Source organism: Haliotis cracherodii, unplaced genomic scaffold, assembly GCF_022045235.1.
Source record: "Haliotis cracherodii isolate W230 unplaced genomic scaffold, xgHalCrac1.p SCAF_7, whole genome shotgun sequence".
Classification (NCBI taxonomy): domain Eukaryota; kingdom Metazoa; phylum Mollusca; class Gastropoda; order Lepetellida; family Haliotidae; genus Haliotis; species Haliotis cracherodii.
The window spans coordinates 22,543,983-22,564,357 of NW_027266330.1; the positions used below are offsets into that span (position 1 = coordinate 22,543,983).

General features: G+C 40.7%; 1 protein-coding gene across 4 annotated transcripts in view; it reads left to right on the forward strand.

Moving 5' to 3' along the window:
- LOC139447772 (uncharacterized) overlaps window positions 1–20,375 on the forward strand; it is a 120,140-nt gene that overhangs the window by 78,997 nt on the left and 20,768 nt on the right. Inside the window, exon 1 of one of the 4 annotated variants that reach the window (XM_071229266.1) lies at window positions 10,136–10,301. The exons of 2 other annotated variants lie outside the window; for them this stretch is intronic. The gene's annotated coding sequence lies outside the window, so the exon portion shown is untranslated. Of the gene's footprint in view, window positions 1–10,135; window positions 10,302–20,375 lie in introns of those variants that run through there. One more of the 4 variants, XM_071229265.1, reaches the window with a different exon arrangement.

Here is a 20,375-nt window from a genome sequence, read left to right on the forward strand (position 1 = left end):
ACTTTCCTACTTAGGACACTACTTCACACAACAAAAAACAATAGGGGAAACGCCATTCCTTGATCAACGGGGCATTTCTTACTGAGCGTGATGACAAGAGATATAGATGCATCTCTATGTTCAAAAGTTCAGGACAATTCGCCAAAACTGAAGGCAAATGTCATCTGAAGTTTAATAAGACAACAATGTATGTCTTCCTCACGAATAACATCTATATGGAGTTTGGGGTTGGACATTTAGGCAAGAAGTAGGGCACCAATTGTGCTCCCCTCCTTTTTACCCCTCTGGTTCTTTGTGTATGAATCTGAATTTCTGGTCAGATTGGCAAAATCAAAACGCAGGAATAGAACCAAGAGGTTTAACTTAATAAGTATCATGTACAGCGATGGTCAAATATCGTTCAATAATGGTCAAATAGCAATTCCCTTCTACTGATGTACCGACCTGAACTGGAAATAAAAGTAATCAGTGAAACCGCCTCATCCATTTCATTTTTAGATCTATGCAGATCTGAGTGACACAACAATATCCACAAAACTGTGTGACAGGACTGATGACATTTTCTAAAGTCAACTTTCCCTTTATGCCGAGCAATATTCCGGCAGCTCCAGCCTTTGGTATCTACATTTCGCAACAACTGAGCATGCTCTTTCAGTGAAAAGTCCGTGGGGAGATGTCGTGTCATGTTGCTAAAGGCTGAGTGAACCTGGACTCCCTTTATAAACTGAAAGAATTCTTGAAATACCCACAGCTACTGTAATCACTTATACTGTTACTAACAATATCTGCATTTTCGTTTTCCCGAAGTTATATTGTCGGGGATGGAAGGACTGAACCAGGATGTTTGAGAGAGAAGTAATATTTCTTCGGTCACTGCTTCAAGTTATCCTTATATCTGTATTTTGTGTCAAAATACATTTTTCAGGACATACCGCATGTCCTGCTACACTCAATTATTTTCTTAAAATTGAGCCAAAATTGGATTTTTCAAGCATGTTCGGGAACAAATCACTGCCAGATTATCGAATGGTCGGAATCATAGAATCGAGAGGGCAAGAATAAACGGGTTTGTCAATACATATAAAACAGGTGCAATTTGTGACATTTCGCAACAATACGACTGTGAAAATATTCAATGGCGGCCGCATTGCATATCGCCTTGTTAAACATGAACGTCACTCAAACGGACGCCAACAAAGGCTTTAAGGGGACTTTGTCTTCTTAGTCGATTTATTCTGTCAAAAACATCTGCCGCCACCTTTGCTACAGTTATAGAATTGTTGTAGGCTATGAAGTGTTTTACCACATTTTAAAAATATCAATTTTATGTTTGTGTTTGTTTGTTTGCTTGTTGTTTTATGCCGCAGTCAACAATATTCCAGCGGGCTGTAAATAACCGATCCCGACCATGCCGTCTTAACGGGAATCCCATCGTTCTCAAAGTACCACGAATCACAGGTCTATATTTGCTGTTCAGTATTGTACAAGCATACGCTGGACATTGCATTAAACCTAATGAGGTACTACCGCTTGCAGTAATCTTCATCACATGTTTTTTCAATAGTTGTGTCATCATCTTATCACTTTTTTCGATAGTGGCATAATATTATGCTTCAACACTGTACATATGTGCATTTAGAATTCAGCTTACCCCGAGGACTGCATCTATGATACTACAGCGAATTGCACGTTAGGTGTTTCACATACATCCCGCATGAAGCAACAACCGTTAAAGGTTTCATCCATACATGCATTTAGTTTATAGTACTGATCAACAAAGCTTTCCTAACCTTTTTGTTATTGAAGAAGTGTGGAATAAGGCGACAAAACCCTTTGCATATCCAATAGAAATATCTGCAGAGTCGATTGTACCATTCCAACTATATCAATGAGCATGTGTATATGAATCACTAAAATTATAGTAATGATACCAGGTGTTCGCGAAAAGGTGAGCATATCCAGCCCCCCGGTTGCACCCGTCACAAACACATGCAAAGGAAAGTCAATTGTTCACCTGAAAAAAACAAAGGAACATATGGTACAAGTCAAAATTGGGAATTGCATCGGATATCATTTTTGTCAGTGAAGCGTCAAATTTGGAAATGTCTTTCAAAGAGCGCCATATGACTCTTGCTCAGGACTATATCAATGAGCATGTGCATAGGAATCACTATCATTATAGTAATGATACCAGGTGTTCGCGAAAAGGTGAGCATATACTGCCCCACCGGTTGCACCCGCCACAAACACATGCAAAGGAAAGTCAATTGTTCACCAGAAAAAAACACGGGAACATATGGTACAAGTCAAAATCGGGAATTGCATCGGACATCATTTTTGTCACTGATGCGTCAATTTTGGACATGTCCTCCACGTTCTACCATTAAACCTTTTGAAAACTTTACTGAGGCCTTGAATATTTTAACCTTGATCAAACAACTGCCGAGCAAGAGTGGTAAGAGGCTCTTTGAACGAGATTTTTCCAAATTTGAAGCATCAGTGAAAAAATTGATGTCCGATTTAATTCCGTATTTTGACTTGTGCTGTATGGCCACATAATTGTTTAAGGTAAACAATTGATTTGCCTCTGCATGTGTTTGTGATAGGTGTTAGCGGTAGGGCAGGATACGCGTACCATAAGGGACCATCTGGCATCATAACTATATGATGGTGATGCATAAACACATGCTTAGGATAATGTCGAAAAAGCACAATGAACTCATTGCCTTATGCCAGCTGCTTTTAGCACGTCATTAATATCTTTCACTTTCGTTTATCACATGTAAACACGTTCAATGATGCTTATTTCCTGAAAAGACCCAGCCACGTTACACCCCGCATCTCCGCATACCTGCAATGCCAAGGCTGATTTACATTCGATGATGTGTGCAACAATAAATGTTACATGGATTGCCTGATAGGGTAATAGCAGACCACACACAGTCGGGACTTGGGAAATCAGTTGTATTTACATAACAAGCCTCCCAACCTTACAGGCATGCAAAGGTTATGCTTTCATGTGCGCTTCGGTACAGACATGTTTTTTCCGTCACGAAGGATTCGAGACCAGCTCCGTGTAGGATTGGTAAAAATGTCGACAGTCGACATGTTAAGACTTTACGTAAGTGCTGGATGATGTCAGAGAAGCAATTAAGTGTGTGGGAATTTTTTGTGTAAAGAATATTGGAGAATCCATATGTTTCCAGTTTCATTTCCGTTGTGAGATAGTTTTGACATTTGCGAATTTTATTAGAGTTTGTTTGTTGGTTGTTTAACGCCGAACTCAGCAATATTCCAGCTACATGTATATGACGGCGGTCTGTAAAATAATCGAGTCTGGACCAGACAATCCAGTGATTGACATCATGAGCATCGATCCTCGCGACTGGGATCGATGACATGAATTAACCAAGTCAGCGAGTCTGACCACCCGATCCCGTTAGTCGCCTCTTACGACAAACATAGTCGCCCTTTACGGTACGCATGGGTTGCTGAAGACCTCCCCGGATCTACACGGCTCTTGTACAGGATGTTCGCTCACTGACGTCAGTGCTTTGACTGTCAACTACAACGTCACGAATAACGATCTTAAGCCCCACGATGCATTAATGGTCTCTGATATGATTAGAGTCAGTCATCCCCATGATGATAAGTAACAATAAAGACCAAAATAGAACAGTCTGGGGATGGGAAACTAAAAAAAGATAAATTTATCTCCATTAATCGATTAGTACACCGACTTCAATGATTCGCCATGGCCATATAAAGCCTTGACCGTATGCAATCCTTCCGTCCGAAATGAAACAGTCAGACCCCTACGTAAGCCACAGACGAATCTGATCACGGTTCATTGTATACATCCTCTTTAATGGACAGAGGACCTGTACTCGCCAGTATAACTGCAGGTTCCTACGTCCAATTAGTCTACAAGTTACTATCACACTGATTCGGAGCCCAAGCTAGGAAGGACATAAAACGCTAGTTTATCATACCATATGTCTCTATCCAATTAGTGGGGGCTATTCTACAAATCCCCGGGCGCAACAAAGTGGTACAAATTGCCTTCATGGACTGTTCATGTATGAGAACTGAAGTAGGTTTGAATATATTTATATGGCCTATACGGGTGATAGAGCGTGTCCTATTCAATAATCTTTACAACGACACCCCATTTGGCGGACCCCTCACCACAGGGCACTTCCCTTCCGAAAACTGTTGTGAACATCTAGATGTTGGTTGGTGGTGTGTTGTTCAACGCCCCACTCAGCAATATTCCAGCTATATGACCGCGGTCTGTAAAGAATCAAGTCTGGACAAGACAATCCTGTGATTAATATCACGAGCAGCGAGCCACGCAATTGGGATCGATGACATGCATCAACCAAGTCAGCAAGCCTCACCACCCGATCCCGTTAGTCGCCTCTTATGACAAGCATAGTCGCCTTTTACGGGAAGCATGGAAGACCTATTCTACCCCGGATCTTCACGGGTCACATTTGTATGTAGTCAAGATGTTATAACCGCACACCTGGATTCATCAGTTCGGATGTCTATTCTCAGGACCATTTCACATGAAACAGCATCTCCCTGACACGATTTGGCTGCATATGCACGTAGTTATGTTGCGTGTAACGAAATAGGTTTCGGGTTTTTTCTGTATCCCATCAATTACAAACAGTCATAAAACAATTTCCTGATATGGTCATTGTTTCTTTCAATGTGTGTTTTAGACCTCCACACAACAAAATCATTAAGTGACATCACAACCGCAAACCACTTAAATCCCCTCGGTCGACTGATACTTTCAATTCCGTAATATTTCTGTATAACTTGATAAAAAAGTGAAAATTCAAGTGTCACTATGTTTTCGATATCGATCGTTTTCAACACACTTGATACCACAACGGATAATATTCTACCCTTCAGGAATAATTAGAGTATTGCCGCATTTCGTTATCCTTTCGATATCCTTTCAAATCTCTATCGCTGTCGAATATTGTTTTTATAATTTAACTCCAAATCGCAAAGGCAATAACGGATTTATACAAATCGACGCTTTATGTTAACTTCACAATCAGATGGTGAGGATAGCATAGTCTTCAAAAGTTGTTTGAAATATGAGGCATCGTGTTTCATTTCTGGCGAGGGCAAATATTATCTTTACGAAACAAAACAGAATTATCGGAAGCAACGTTCCTCATTTCAATTCCAAACAACTTCATATTCCTCAAACACCGCATAGCCTGGTTCACTTGGGGCATAGCAAACCGATAAAGACCATATGCTAAAGCCGTGGACGCCATATGGACTGTTCATTCCCGTAGAACAAACAGAACGCTTTCCTTCAATTAGCAGAACGTGTATGTGCAGTAGATTAGGGATCTATTTCGCGCGGATGAGGATCTGTGACGGAGAATGTAAACACAGATGATATTCATACGCGTGTCTGGTAGTTATTTTCGTCCCACCGAGACCATGTACCCCTTAATGACCTGTTGGTCCATGCTTAATCACTTTTTCAGTAAGCATATGTACGGTGTTTGCCAGGAAAGTTGTACTTTTTCTGATTGTCTTCGGAAGTCGCCTGTCTGAATATTTTGGACTGTCAATATCAGTGCATTGATAAAAAACAACATTTCTTGACACCATGATTGACTTTTAGTGTGGCGGTAGTGTAGCCTAGTGGTTAATGCGTTCGCTCGTCGCGCCGAAGGCCCGGGTTCGATGTGGGTACGATGTGTGAAGCCCATTTCAGGTGTCCCCTGTCGTGGTAATGATAGTGAGTGAGTATGGTTTTACGCCGCTTTTAGCAATTTTCCAGCAATATCACGGCGGGGGACACCAGAAATGGGCTTCACACATTGTACCCATGTCAGGAATCGAACCCGGGTCTTCGGCGCGACGAGCGAACGCTTTAACCACTAGGCTACCCGACCGCCCCCGTGGTAATGATAAAAGCGGCGTTATACCATACTCACTAATATTAACTGAATGAGTTCAACGCCGCTTTGAGAGATACTGGAACACAAAGTGACGGCCGTCGAAGACAAGCACCACCAACATGAACCCCACAAGGATGGATGTGGTCCTGATAGACTAAAGATAATAATTGTAGCGAATATAGGATTCAAACCAGCGACTAGCGGATCCTGGCAGCCAAGGGACATGTTTCTGGACAGAGAGTTGCTCAGCACCGTACACTGTTTTATCGGTACAGAGTGAGTGGCACACCATGTCTCCCGGTGAAAGTTTGTTAAATAGCAACAACCCAGTGTATGAGTTTGACTATTGAATTACACATTTTCCTCGCTGTGCGAACACCGCCAAAGTCTCTAATTAGACTCCTCTCTGCAAGATCAGTTAGTGTAATTGTGTATACGTTATTTAACACAGGTTTATCAGAATAGATGCCAAAATATCCGTCTCAGTTCAGTTTCAATTCTTTATTGAAGGAAAGGCACCACAGATCCATTTTTAACTTAGATACATAACATTTTATAAGATACAAGTACAAAGTCAAGGTAACAATTATTTTAGCAAAAACGCATGATGCATGTCTAAAGCTAGTTGATGTTGTATTAGAGGGTCCTTTCAAGACAGTAATGAAGACAATCTTATCGCATTAACATGAGATAAAGGCCACTGCGGTAAGTACCAAATCATCATATGTGTATGTATGTCTTGTCAGTGAACCAACTCGGACACGTACATGTACGTAGAAGGATTCTTTGAAGCGTGTAACACATTTGTGGAAATTTGGTTGCATAAAAAGGTTGGCGTCGTGTTTGTTAGCACGCTATAAAGATATAGAAATCATTCAACTGAGGGAAAAAAAGAAACTATACCTCTCAGTTGATTTTATCAAATGGTACCGATATTTTATCCACACAGTGAACTGTACAGGCGCCTAGAATATTTCTACAGGGTTTCATATATGAAACTCTCATTTCCTTTTTTCGGCACAAATCTACATTTCAAAGATTAGGGGTCATGTGTTTGTAAAATTATTATTCATTATTATCTTAAATTATTATCTTCATAGAACAAAGTTATTTCTATACCAACTTATTACTGATTACTTTTTACAGTTAGTTGTAGGGAGGAGTGATGATGATTCAATAGACATAATCATATTTCACAACAGTACTTTCAATTTTCATTACATAAAAGAAAAAAACTCGGTATACTTCCTTATGCCCCTTAATTTATTTCAGAAAATTCACGATGACGCTGGAAACAACATGTCATTATTGGGTTTAACCACAGACAGGCGATAAGCTTTTGTCGAGATACGAAGCTTAAATTGCAGTCTTTGTGTTATTGAAAAATACAGACGCTTTGCATAACTCCTCATTACCATGCACAACTGATACACCTGGAATTACTCAACGAGGAACCCCGCTGCGCCGCACCGGTCCACCTCCAGTCTTCTCACCTCACTTCCTGTTTCACGTTAGAAGGCTCAGTGTCTCAATATGACTCAAATGCAACTCGACACTGCACTATTCATAAGGTCGCGCATCAAACCTTCGTTATTATCTGATAGATTCAGTTCATGTGTTGTTCGTCTCAAAATATTTCTGCCCTAATAAGTAAACACAGATGTCGAACATCTTCAGAGCCAATGGCGGCCAAATGAAACATGGGGAAAAACGGATACACAAACACGCACTGGGATGTATTTGTATAACTTTTCAAGGTGGGTAAACATTACGTGTGCACGCAGTGTGGTGAGCTCGTGATAAGCAGTGTTGGTGGGAGTTGCCGTTACAGTTTAAGGTGATAAGTTTTATATTGGATGTTATATTGGATGCACATCTGTTGACCTTAAATCTCAGCTAGATTGAGATAGGAATCGATGTCGGTGTTTATTTGGGACAGTATTGTGTGACTAATTTGCTTCATTACCTGATGCTTATCTAACTAGCTGTTCCATTTTGCTTGTCCACGTTATCAGCTTGTGAAACTGCTCGTGGGTATTTGTAGAATACAGTAAAGTACGTTTATAAAGAAACACGCTTGTAACGAACTGACGGATATAACGAACTGATTTTTTGGTCCCGACTATTTGCTATTGTATGCTGTATATATGCTTATAACGAACTACGGTTATAACAAACTAAAGTTAGTGGTCCCTTCGAGTTATAACCGTAGTTTACTGTACATTGTATTCCTCCCGCAGAGGTCTGTGTTAGGACATGGTGAATTATGTCCAGACACCTTGTGATGTAGCACCAACTCTAAATAGTCCGGGCAAGAGAATATACGAATGGACCATTTAAAATCAGTGATCACAACAGGTGTTGGCGAAGAGGTAGACTAACATCTAGTCTCTAAAATGACCATATCGTACGGAAAATAAAAAGTTGTTAAATTATCTTAATACAAATTTAATAAAAAGGAGCCCAGAGACTCTCTTCATCTTCAGATACTGCAGTAATCGAGACTTGCCAAACAGTATAGACTTGCATGGGTTGTATTTGATATATTTGTATCAGGGTCTGTAAGACAGATTACCGAAAAGGGTAAGCACGGTCCTGTCGTTTCCCCGTAATTCACACAATTTTCAATAAAAAGTAATCCTGCCATGCGAGGGTGGACTGCAAACAAACCAAGTTACCGTGAATTGCCTCAGTCCTTCTCGCTTCTTGTTTTGAAAAGAAATACTGTTTCAGACACGACTATTTACAGGCCGCCGTCACATCACCAGCTGGAATATTCATAGCATCATGTTGAAACATGAAAAGGGACGAAACCATTTCAATATTCACATGAAAGCAGAGTCCGACTACATCAAAATAGTATGCTTACAATTCATTATAGAATAGTGATGATAACAGGAGTTCACGGAAAGGAGAGCGGACCCTGCTCCACCAGTGTCACCTGTCATGTCCTTTCATAATTAGCATCGTAAGGCTCCACTGTTGTGGCTACCCGCTAATGAGCGTGATTTTCATGTTTAACTATGGCTCTAAATGTCCGGATCCGGGCCGGACAAACCAGTGGTTGACAGTATGAGCAACGATCAGCATATCGCACGATAATACATTATCAGTCAGGTGACGCGTGGTGTCCATCCGATCCTCATATCATCAGCTCTTACGAGTGACCCTGAATCCTCTTTGAGCCCAGTCTAAGGCGCCGCGATTCGCTGTGCAGAGTTGCGTCCCCTATGGGCACGCCAGGAACCTATGATTGTGGGTTCGAATCCCAGTTCGCCGCGATTATGTTTCTAGGTTTGTCAGCACCATACCCGTGGGTTTCACCGAAGTGGTAACCTCTGAGACCTGCATCATTTCGGGCTTTCCTCCTACATTAAGCTGACACGCCGCGATATAACTGGAATATTGTTAAAAGCGGCGTTAAACCCAACTCACTCACCCATTGGGCTCATCTCTGGTGATTTATGAGACAATACCATCTGACGTTTCTTTTGTATTAATTTATAATGAGACTACGACATTTTACCATCGATATATTGTCTTTTTGATGATACTTTTGTGTTTATTAACACGCATATTAACACAGCTGAGCACTAAAAATATGTTTTTCATTGCGGTCTAGTAGAGCATCACTTGATAGATTGATTTACATGGCCATATGAGATAATGATAACACACGCGCCTCTGTAATAATCAATATGTCTTTGGCACTTGACATGTATATAAATATATACCCAAGCGCTAATAATTACACAGTAACTTGAAGAGACAGAAAAACGATCCATTCTCCAAAAATCCAAACCACTTCTTACAGCATGCAGGACAAAAACTAATGATAGCGTGTAGCTCTTGCAATCAATACCTTCTGTAGCATTAGACTCAGCCAGTTTGTATATAAAGTATTCCTTATAGACATCACTTGTCACTCTCTCCTTTCAATAAATACAAGCCAGCTCATCTTCTCAGGTAACCACTAACTTAGTGGACTGATATATATATGCTAGATAAATGACCACGCACTATCTCCACTATTGGCCAATGACAGGTGAAGAGATGAATATTGTATACGATTGTTCCAAGTGGCCAATGCAATGCTCGCTCTTCGTGTAAAGGTGAAAACAAATAACAGCTGTGTTTCCAGCAGCGACACGCTATGCCTTCACGGTGGAGTTCTCTGCGGCGAGGTAGGGACGTGGAGTGTTTGTCAGTAACAGGTCTCTGTGTGCTCGAGGGGGTTGCACGGAGTGTTCAAATTTACCCTCCTGTGTTGATCGAAGTGTCTCGAGGCGCGGGACAGTTTCAAGCCAGCAGTTGATGGATATTGGCCGCGTTATAAGCACTGGCTGTCGAGCAGGTAATGTAAGTCTTTCCATAATATTTACTTGGTAATAGTGTTTCTGTCTCATGTTGTTGAAATAGAGGTTATTTTAGATCGTAACATAGGGACGGTATACGTACTGTAGTCATGAACTGGATGATGCTCTTCTTACTCAGTGGACGTGGTACTGATGAAAGGATATGCATTGATTCATAGATCCATGTATTGTCATGTACATGTATGTGTGAACTGCGTTCGTTGGAGCTGACCAAAATTCTCAGTAAGGGAGAATTCTAAACAGGTTTGAGTGTACGTATATGCACGTGTATATGTATAGAAAATTTCTTGATCGACTGCTTAATCTTTAATAACACATTTTGTGAAAATCAACCTTTATAATATTCATTATAACATTTGTTTTAAATGAAAGTTTAACCTCATGTAAATATGTCTCCAATTCCTCACGCAATGATTCAGGTTAGTCACAAATAATCGGAACACACAACTGCAGATATGTCATAAAATCTATGAAAACCTTTTGCACATAAGTAATATAGATTTAATACAATAATTTATGTTATGTACCAAGTTTATTTCCAAACAATTTGTGTCAACACTATTCGCTACCAAGCCTCTACGAAACAACGTTTTTAAAAACCTAAGCAATCTGCAATTCTTCAATATTTGCAAAAATGGCTATACTTAACAAACTAAAGCATTGTTATCCTCGAAGGCTTGAGACTGACTTCTGTGTTGCTCACAGTTGTAATCGAAATATTTTACAAAAAGACACAAGACAGCGAGGCATTCTTCTGCGGAATTGTTTGAATACACTTCGTGTGGGCGATTCAGTGCAAATCAATGTTTAAATGTTCGTGGGAATTCTGACACAATGCGTTTGAAAATCTGTCATGATCTTGGATTACACAAGCATGTTCTGTTGGTTCAGTCTGGGTCATCTCTTGGTTGAAATAGAAAATATAGTGAAGTATACAGTTGTTCTTTGGCATGAACAGATTTCAATTGTCTGTGCATACACTCATTTGCTTGTAAGCATTTCTGTCATTGATGCGCTGATCCCTCTGGAGATTCGAACTCCTGTGAAGATTATATTTTCAAGGGTGGAACTCAGATATGCATTATCTAGCAAGAATGACCAGTGGCAGTTACTACACGTATGGGCAGATATGGTCGAGTTGCCACAAACAGCATGGAGTTGCGTTGCTTATCATTGCCAGGATCCGTGATATTACGAGCATTGGCCTGTCCCAATAATGCTTGTGTATTTGTAAAAACCGTGCATCTATGTTTAATTATTGAACTTACATTCTCCATGGCGCTTTGATCGCTTTTTGAAATGTGTGCAGTTCTCCATCATTGACCTGTTACGCAGTGTTAACTGTGATATTGTTAGAACGTGTGTTAAATAATACTTATTACCTCCTCGTGGCAAATTCACGATAAAAACAAGTAAAAATCTTCCACTACTAACCTTGGCATTATGTCTTATTAGAAATCTATATAATAGTCTATAAATGTCCTTGTCGTTTTTCAATTTGTTGCGCTCTGCTGTTGCTTTGAAATATGACGCAATTGAATGCCAAGAAAATGGCATCTTTCTACTTACTTTTTTACTTTCTACTTTTATTTTACAAATAGATACGGAAAAGGTGAAGGTAGTTATTATCATAAATCAATAAAATAGTTGATGATTCACGTTATTTTTGTGTTGAATCAGAAACTTACACCACATGACACCGACTTGAGATAACACACATGGCCACAAGGAATTTGTTCTTAAACATCCTTTTTACAACCCACCATAAACAAACACCACTTGCTTGCTGTAAAAACGGTCACTTAAATTCAGCTAAAGTAACCTTTTTTATGCCAAGATGCTTTACCATTGTTATCTCGCAAAATACCCCAAGGAAAAGTAATCCCCTTTTCTCGAATGTTGTTCTAATGCTCTCGTGTCTCTGCAGTTGGAAGAGAGGCACCATACTGCTTTTTTCTGAGACTATTACTGTATTTCAAGGCTCGCTGAGTCGAGTGACTTTGTTTTCTTCCAATTATCACATCAAAGCCACGAAGAACTATTCCAAGTCGGAGCTATTTTCGCCTCAACGGTATCAGCAACGTGGATTATCTTATAATAATTGCCCTTAATTCTTCGGTGAATGTTACGTCCTTGAGTGATATTGTTGTAACGAACGAAGAGGATTTCTTTTTGCAGAATTTGTTTATTTTTGCCAACTCATCCCGCAGGGTTGTATTGATATGTTTTTCGTGGCTCTAGGGTTCATTTCGCGATACATTAGTTCATCTGGTATGGACGGCGGCTTCACTCGCATGTTAAGGTTTTATATTGTTCAGTGCTCTTCTTTTTTGTGCACCGACAGAAACACGTCACTGCCTGATTTAGTACATTTCCATGCGTTCCCTCATGTTTGGAATACGGTTTGGAATTGTTGGATTCTATGCCCATGGGCGATAGCACATGTGGAAAATTATATTGGCATTTGCAGCGATGTAACATGTTTCGAATGTGTGCTCACAAAAAGAATTCTTTCCATGTGTTCCTTATGGCGCTTAAATATAACGGAATGCATGAATTATATGTGATCACTTTTATACAGGTTTGAAATTAATGAAAGAAAGACCATGCCTCAACTGTTTCCATAGGGTGTGAAATGATTATTATTTATATATAATCCAAACGTGATGAAATGATGGTGGGGATGGTTGTCTGTCATACACTTTATATAGAGTTCCAGACGTTTGAGGGGGCACGGTGGCCCAGTCGTCTCAGGCGTTGCGATTCGCTGTGCAGAGCTGCGTCCCTTGGACACGCCACGAACCTATGATTGTGGGTTCGAATCCCGGTACGCCCCAATTATGTTTCTAGGTTTGTCAGCACCATACCCGTGCTCGTGGGTTTCGCCGAAGTGGTAAACGTCTGACACATGCATCACTTTATGCTTTCCTCCTGACACGCCGTTATATGACTGGAATAATGTTAACGCGGCGATAAACCCAACTCACTCACTCACTCCAGACGTTTGAAATATATATAATACTAATATAATGTTCCTGGACAGATGATCGCTCATTACGCCAGTGGCACGCCATGACTTGACATAATAGTGGAGATTTAATGAGCGATGAGGTGTATGCGACTAATGATCAAATTAAATGAAATGATCAATAATAACTGTGGCAAATGTACTTCTGTGTATGTATTACATGTAGGATGTGTTCACACAAAGTTGAATTTTATTTTTAGAATTGTTCACAATTTTCTTGTAAAGTCACAGTTGTGACCGAGTTCAAGATCGAGATGGCGCTATTCATGGCTATTGCGCGAGTTCGAAATAGCGGTCACATTTATATGTATTTACATAATGAGGTTGTCGGAACAGAGATATTTTGAATAAGATTGTGTTGAAAACCTTTATTGAATTATAAACTATCTGAAAAGGGTAAGTGTCATTCATATAGAGTTGTGGAAATGTTATGTTATTGAAAATAACAACCGAATAGTTGGTCATTCGTTTGATCAATGTTTTATCATAACAAATTCATTCACAAAAACATACCTGGTAACAGGAGACAGGGCGATACATCTAAAAAGAGGGGTGTTACTCAGTTGACAATGTCAATATCGGGTGTGTCCACCATTTGGGTTGAAGCAGGCAAGGCAATGGCGATGCATTGAAGAAGGCTGATGACAGCCTGAGGGATGTTGTTCCAAATTTGAACCGATGATTGTCTGAGCTAGCGTTACTGGCTGGTTCTGGTCCTGTCGTAGGTGTAGACCATCTCATCCCAGACATGTTCTGTTGGAGAGAGCTCTAGAGAAACAGCCAGCCGTGGCAGTACAGAACTGTTATTCTGCCTCAAAAAAGTATGTCCGAACACGTACAACATGTGGGTGGGTATTATCCTGCTGGGGCGGTCGGGTAGCCTAGTGGTTAAAGCGTTCGCCCGTCACGCCGAAGACCCTGGTTCGATTCCCGACATGGGTACAATGTGTGAAGCCCATTTCTGGTGTCCCCCGCCATGATATATCTGGAATGTTGCTAAAAGCGGCGTAAAACGACACTCACTCACTCATTATCCTGCTGCAGCGTGACTTTACGTCCCTGCATTTGCGCAAAGGGAAGACCATGATCACGAACGCTGTTGTCCAAGCAGCGTTGTCTATTGAATCCGACATTGACAATTATCTGTTGTGTTCCCCCATGACTTGTGGTGCCACTACATACAATTACACTTCCATCCACAAACTGACGCCGTTCAGGAATGCAATCGTCGATAAAAAGTTCTCCAGGACGCATGTAGACCCCTGCTCGACCAACAGAGCTGTCCAAAAAGAACCTGGACCCATCTGTTAACAGTATACTGTTCCTGTCTCGTCGTCTGAACCTCCGATGCCGTCTATACCAATATAGATATAGACGCAATATATATGCGCATTGCTGGGGCCGGATATTGTGCTCTCTCAACCTGTTGCGTCAATTCTATCACTAACTGGACTGAACTCAGCAGCTGTTCATGTAGCAGTTTGGTATGGATTACGAACCAACCGAATATGGTTGTCTTGTCGACATGACGTCACACGTGGACGACAGGTCCGTGGCAAGTCATGAGTGTTGCCCTGCTGTAGATAATGTTTCCACAGAGATGACATTGTGTTTCGATGGACATAAACATGTCTGGCAGCTTCGGTTTGCGCCATCGCGGTTGCAGCTTACGCATGATGGGTAGACGTTCATTTTCAGCCAGCCGTGGCATTGCGTAAGCGTTATTTACTGTTAAACTGTTTTATGAGCACCTGGTACCCAAACACTCATTGTGTGCTGTTCAAAATTCAAAATCCACGTGTATGAGTATCATGCTATCAACAAACACAATCAAATTGTGCGCCGTGCATGAACATGCATGTGTAAAATGTGAATCACGTCCTTAAAGTGGAGGAACCTCAAGGAATTGAACAATGCAGCATTTAATTTCAGAATACATTTCATTTTAATTCCTGGGCGTCGGAATTTAAGGGAATTGTATAATTTCTTACGTTTGAAAAAAGGATTGAAATTGTAAACTGTACAAATTATTCCAAATGGTATGTACACATATGCAAATGTCATTAATTTGGTTCAGTGTCCCTTCCCCTGGCATATATGACAAAACCCTTCTGCCTGGATAATGCCTGGATAGTGCACGGTTATGGACAATTAAGTACATGTGTGCATTCCTACAAATTTTCCAAACATTCCCAATATAGTCATACATTTAAATATGACAAAATGATTTGGAATATTTATGCATTTACATTAATACCGACTGTTGAAACGTTAGGAACTGGGATTGTTTGTGTCGCGCGTGTGTCCGTACATACTATTCCGGTTGGAAGACATAAAACTTTATGAATGTCATCATCATTCGTTTGCCATGTTGACATTGTCCTATCATTTTACATTTGGACTACGTTCGTGCAAGAGAATGCTTCAATTTGCTGTGCTAGAATTGGCTGGTCTTCGGTTCATTGTTTCCCCATTGCAAAACCACTGATTAGGGACTGGCGACATCCTCATGTGTAGTATCAACACAACTTTTTGCAAGGAGATTATTCCATTCATCCGGACACTATCATATCAAACAGACACATTTCAGTGTTAATGTTAAAGTACACATTACACTGTTATCATTTCCAACCAATCGTACAACACACAGCCAGGAAAACACAGAACATCTAATCACCCAGAGGACAAAAACACCGGGTTTCCGGCATCTTGTTTGAAGCCAGGCTTTGTGCAGATATGAACTTTTAACTACCTCCAGCATCCACTATGTGATGACGAGCCTGGCAAGGGTTCAAACTAATGTCGGTGCAGAATTTACAGGTTAACAGGTGATGCTAAAATAGCCAAATCACTCCTACGGTTCGCATGGCGCGCGTTAGCTGCACATACCACCGCTTTGTTGGTCGTTTAAATAATGTTAATAGGCGTTTACTGAGAGTAAATGAGGGATAGGAACGATGTTGCCTTGAACAGTGTAATGTATGAGTGCTAAGGGAATCGGGGCGGCTATAGAATGTCATGTGGAGTGTTTTAATAAGGTAAAGTCCTCAGCACTGACTGTTTACTGAACCAGAGGACAGAGATGGGATTCCGCAGAGTTTGCAAACACCTCAAGTCTTGAGCATCTGTTTATCATTAACTTTAAGCTAAACAACTACGATTAGGCTTTAATGCTTCTGTTGCCATTGTAATAATTTTCATGTCGGACTTTTCTTGTTTCTGAAATGCAGGTACATGACCTAAACATGTTTCTTTTGCACGAGGAATCTGATTTATATGTGAACATGTCTGATGATCTCGATGTCATGTTCATCAAGCTAAACTGCATATACGATTGATGCTTTCTTGTAGTATTTATTGTTGGTTTTAGTTTCGCTGCACAGAGTAAAGCCTCTAAACCTGTGGGCGGTGGGGTAGCCTTTTGGTTAAAGTGTTCGCTCGTCATGCCGAAGACCCTGGTCTCGCCATGGGTACAATGTGTGAAGCTCATTTCTGGAATATTGTTAAAGGCGGCGTAAAACAATACTTAGTCATTCTAAGACCTGCATCTATACGAGCTGTCCTCCTATATGAATGTAAAACACTGTGATATACTGTTCATATACACTCACACGTACTCAGTGATTGCTGTGTAATGGCAGAGAAACAGACGCGAGCATAGATAGGCACGAGTGAGCAACGACGAATCTTTGCGCTATGTCCTCGAATTCTCTTGAAACTTGTTTCCTGTGCTTTAGGCAAAATTTCACAGAGATTGCAAAAGTTGAACTCGACATCATCTGGACACTGGTGTTATAATTACAAGGAAGATCGTTTTGATTTCGCTTTTTGTTTCCGACAAACTGTCAGCTCTGTTGTATTGGAAATGTCAGCCTTGCAAGTCGCGAGCAGCAGGTGGTTTCTAGGAGGATCGTTTACAGCAACATTCGTGAAACAGCCTTTCCCTATTATGACGGGGAAAACAGGAACGAAACGGAAAAGAAATGTATTTTTCCCATTTGTGTAAAACTAAAGCATATGTTCACCACTTTGAGAAATTCAGGGTCTGGCAAAGCCTGAACTCGTATTGTTTAATGGTTATACAAACAGTGAGTGCAGACTCTATAATTTGTAATTATACATGCATGTGAGTTGTGTTTTCCACTTCAAAGTCGGGCCGTGGTAACTATTACCATCTTTAAATGAATTATATTTATGTGGAAATAAACTTTGTTTTAGATAAACATGTAATTTCAATCGGGATAACCTTTTCAGTGTAGCTTCGCAATACTATACACCTTAAAATAGGTTTTGTACCACGGTGACTCCTTTTGGCATGTATTCCGAACTTACTCCATTGTGCTTTTTTAAAATATTAACATTCATGATATGACTTTGATCACGTTTTTGTATATTCCCAAGACTTGGATTGGACGAGTCTCTAAGGAAATGATTATTTGTTTAAATCATAATTCTGAGATTATTTAAATAATAAGAACAAGTGGCAGTGGCCTTAGTACAAATAAAAGACTTCCTTGTGAGTGAGTGAGTGAGTGAGTGAGTTTGGTTTAACGCCGCGTTAACAGTATTCCAGTTATATCACGGCGTGTCAGCTTAATGTGGGAGGAAAGCCCGAAGTGGTGCAGGTCTCAGACGTTTACCACTTCGGTGAAAGCCACGAGCACGGGTATGGTGCTGACAAACCTAAAACACAATTTGGGCGGACCGGGATTCGAACCCACAATCATAGGTTTCTGGAAATGCCCAAGGGACGCAGCTCTGCACAGCGAATCGCGGCGCCTTAGACGACTGGACCACCCATGCCTCTTTGTGAAGTTGTCCACATAAAAGATTGGCGTCCTTTGTGCACTATCCGCGTATCTAGACTTGCCTTATGTAAGGATAGGCTAACTGTACATTCATGAGAGTCTCCTTCAGTACAGACTTGGAGCAAGTCTTGCAAGTCGCGAGCAGCAGATGGTAAGAGGCAGATGTGGCATTTGAAAGTCTGGTAAAATAACATATAACTGTGTCATGGAACTGGGGCTAAACATGTCATAACATAATCTATTTCGGTTTTCTGTATTTTAGTATGAATATGTCACGTTCTAGATGTCCATGTATATGTATTCGGTAGCACATACCCAGTTTTGTTCGTTTGTTGTTATTGCGTTGTGTATCGTTGATTCTGCATATCTTCTGTACATGTAGCATCCCGACATGCCTCACTACGAGGTAAATGATTTAAACTTACATTGCCATAACATAGATTAACATGGCAAAGAAAGCGATACTACTACTACTACTACTACTATTACTACTACTACTACTACTACTACCTTTCTGTCCTTTTTACTGGGCGGTTTGACAACAGAAAGTACTATGGCAATTGAATACAATCTATGGACACATATGATGCTCCGTGTATGTAAAACTGTTAAACTGTGGACAAACCTACTAAGAAACATTATTTGATAACGATGTGAAACTGCCTGTACATACAATATATCAGGTGTTATATATATATATACTTGTAGAACACCGTAATATCTCATATCAATGTATCTTCATCAATTGGAGGAAATAAAGATGATCCATCTATCTACAACTACTACCACTACTACAACTACTACTACTACTACAACTACTACTACAACTACTACTTCTACTAAAAATACTACTACTACTACAACTACTATTACTACTACTGCTACTACTATTATTACTACTACTACTACATCTATTACTTCTAGTAGTAGTTATGATTAAAGCCTAATACAATTCAATCATACAATTCCTACTTTATCAAAAGCATGTTCATGAATTGCTATCAAATGTGATGGTTCAAGGCGAAACGGAGAGCCTCATATTTGTCACTGATGCGCCAAATATACAGCACTTCTCGGATGAAACTCTGCTAAAAGCAGACCCAATTGTGCATCCCCGACTATATCACGTGTTTATGAAAGAAAATGTTTTCATGTTGGTAGTCAAGTGGCGTATGCCACACTGAATACATATGTGGCGGTCGTATATCGCTTTGAAGATACCACGACCACAACACCCACCTCCCGTCGGTGGTCGGACCACAACGCCGAGTTATAACGAAGGAACGGGCATATTGACAGCTATCAACCGCACTCAATATCACCATGGATGCATTTAGTTATAGACGTAACTGTACTTGATATCACCATCAACGGCAATAGACATTGGGTGATTGGTGCCAGTGTGGCGCCCTCTACATCACTTGTCAGACGCTGTCGATTGCTCGGAGAACACTTATGGCCAAGTATGTCCGCCAAGTGGAAACGTATGGTTCTTGACAGCGCAGTGTGTTCAGACACCGATTTCACATTCTGAATCTTGACTCACGAAAGAAAGAATGAGACGATCGATGTTTATTTCATTCCATAGTGTACATACTTGATTTACCTCACACGTGAGTGTAATCAGCACCTGAAATAAGTCCCCAAATGAACAGCTGTTTCATGAAATAAACAACCCTCAGTCTAATGAGGTGAAAGCGATTTGGGAAGGAACTAAGGATATCAATGGTATCGAAAACTCGAACGCCATTGACATTGACAACAACAATAGTTGGCTATTTATATTGCACATATTTCCCCACCACTTTGGGGCAAGCTCAAAGCGCTATTATTACCCCGGTCACTGGATCAGTGTACACTCAAGAATCATTCTCAGCTCCCTGGGGAGTATACAATCCAAGCTGCATGTTAGGCGCTAGAAGGTTAACAACCAAATTGCCATCTCATCCTACCGGGTACCCACTCACTGCTGGGTTTACAGGGCTACATTTCGAACAAAGTCACCTGCCCAAGGACACGTCACATGTGTTAGAAGTGCTTCAGTGTGGGGCAGGACCGAAGCCCTGGAAATTCTCAGGAGCCAAGCTGCCGAAACGCGGTCACCATCCAAGGACTCTCCGCGACTGACGCTGCTTAACGTCACCTGGTTTGTGACCTGTACGCTGTGCACATGAGCACGTGCCACAAAAAGACGATGTACTTTTTTTCACGCCCAGGCTCT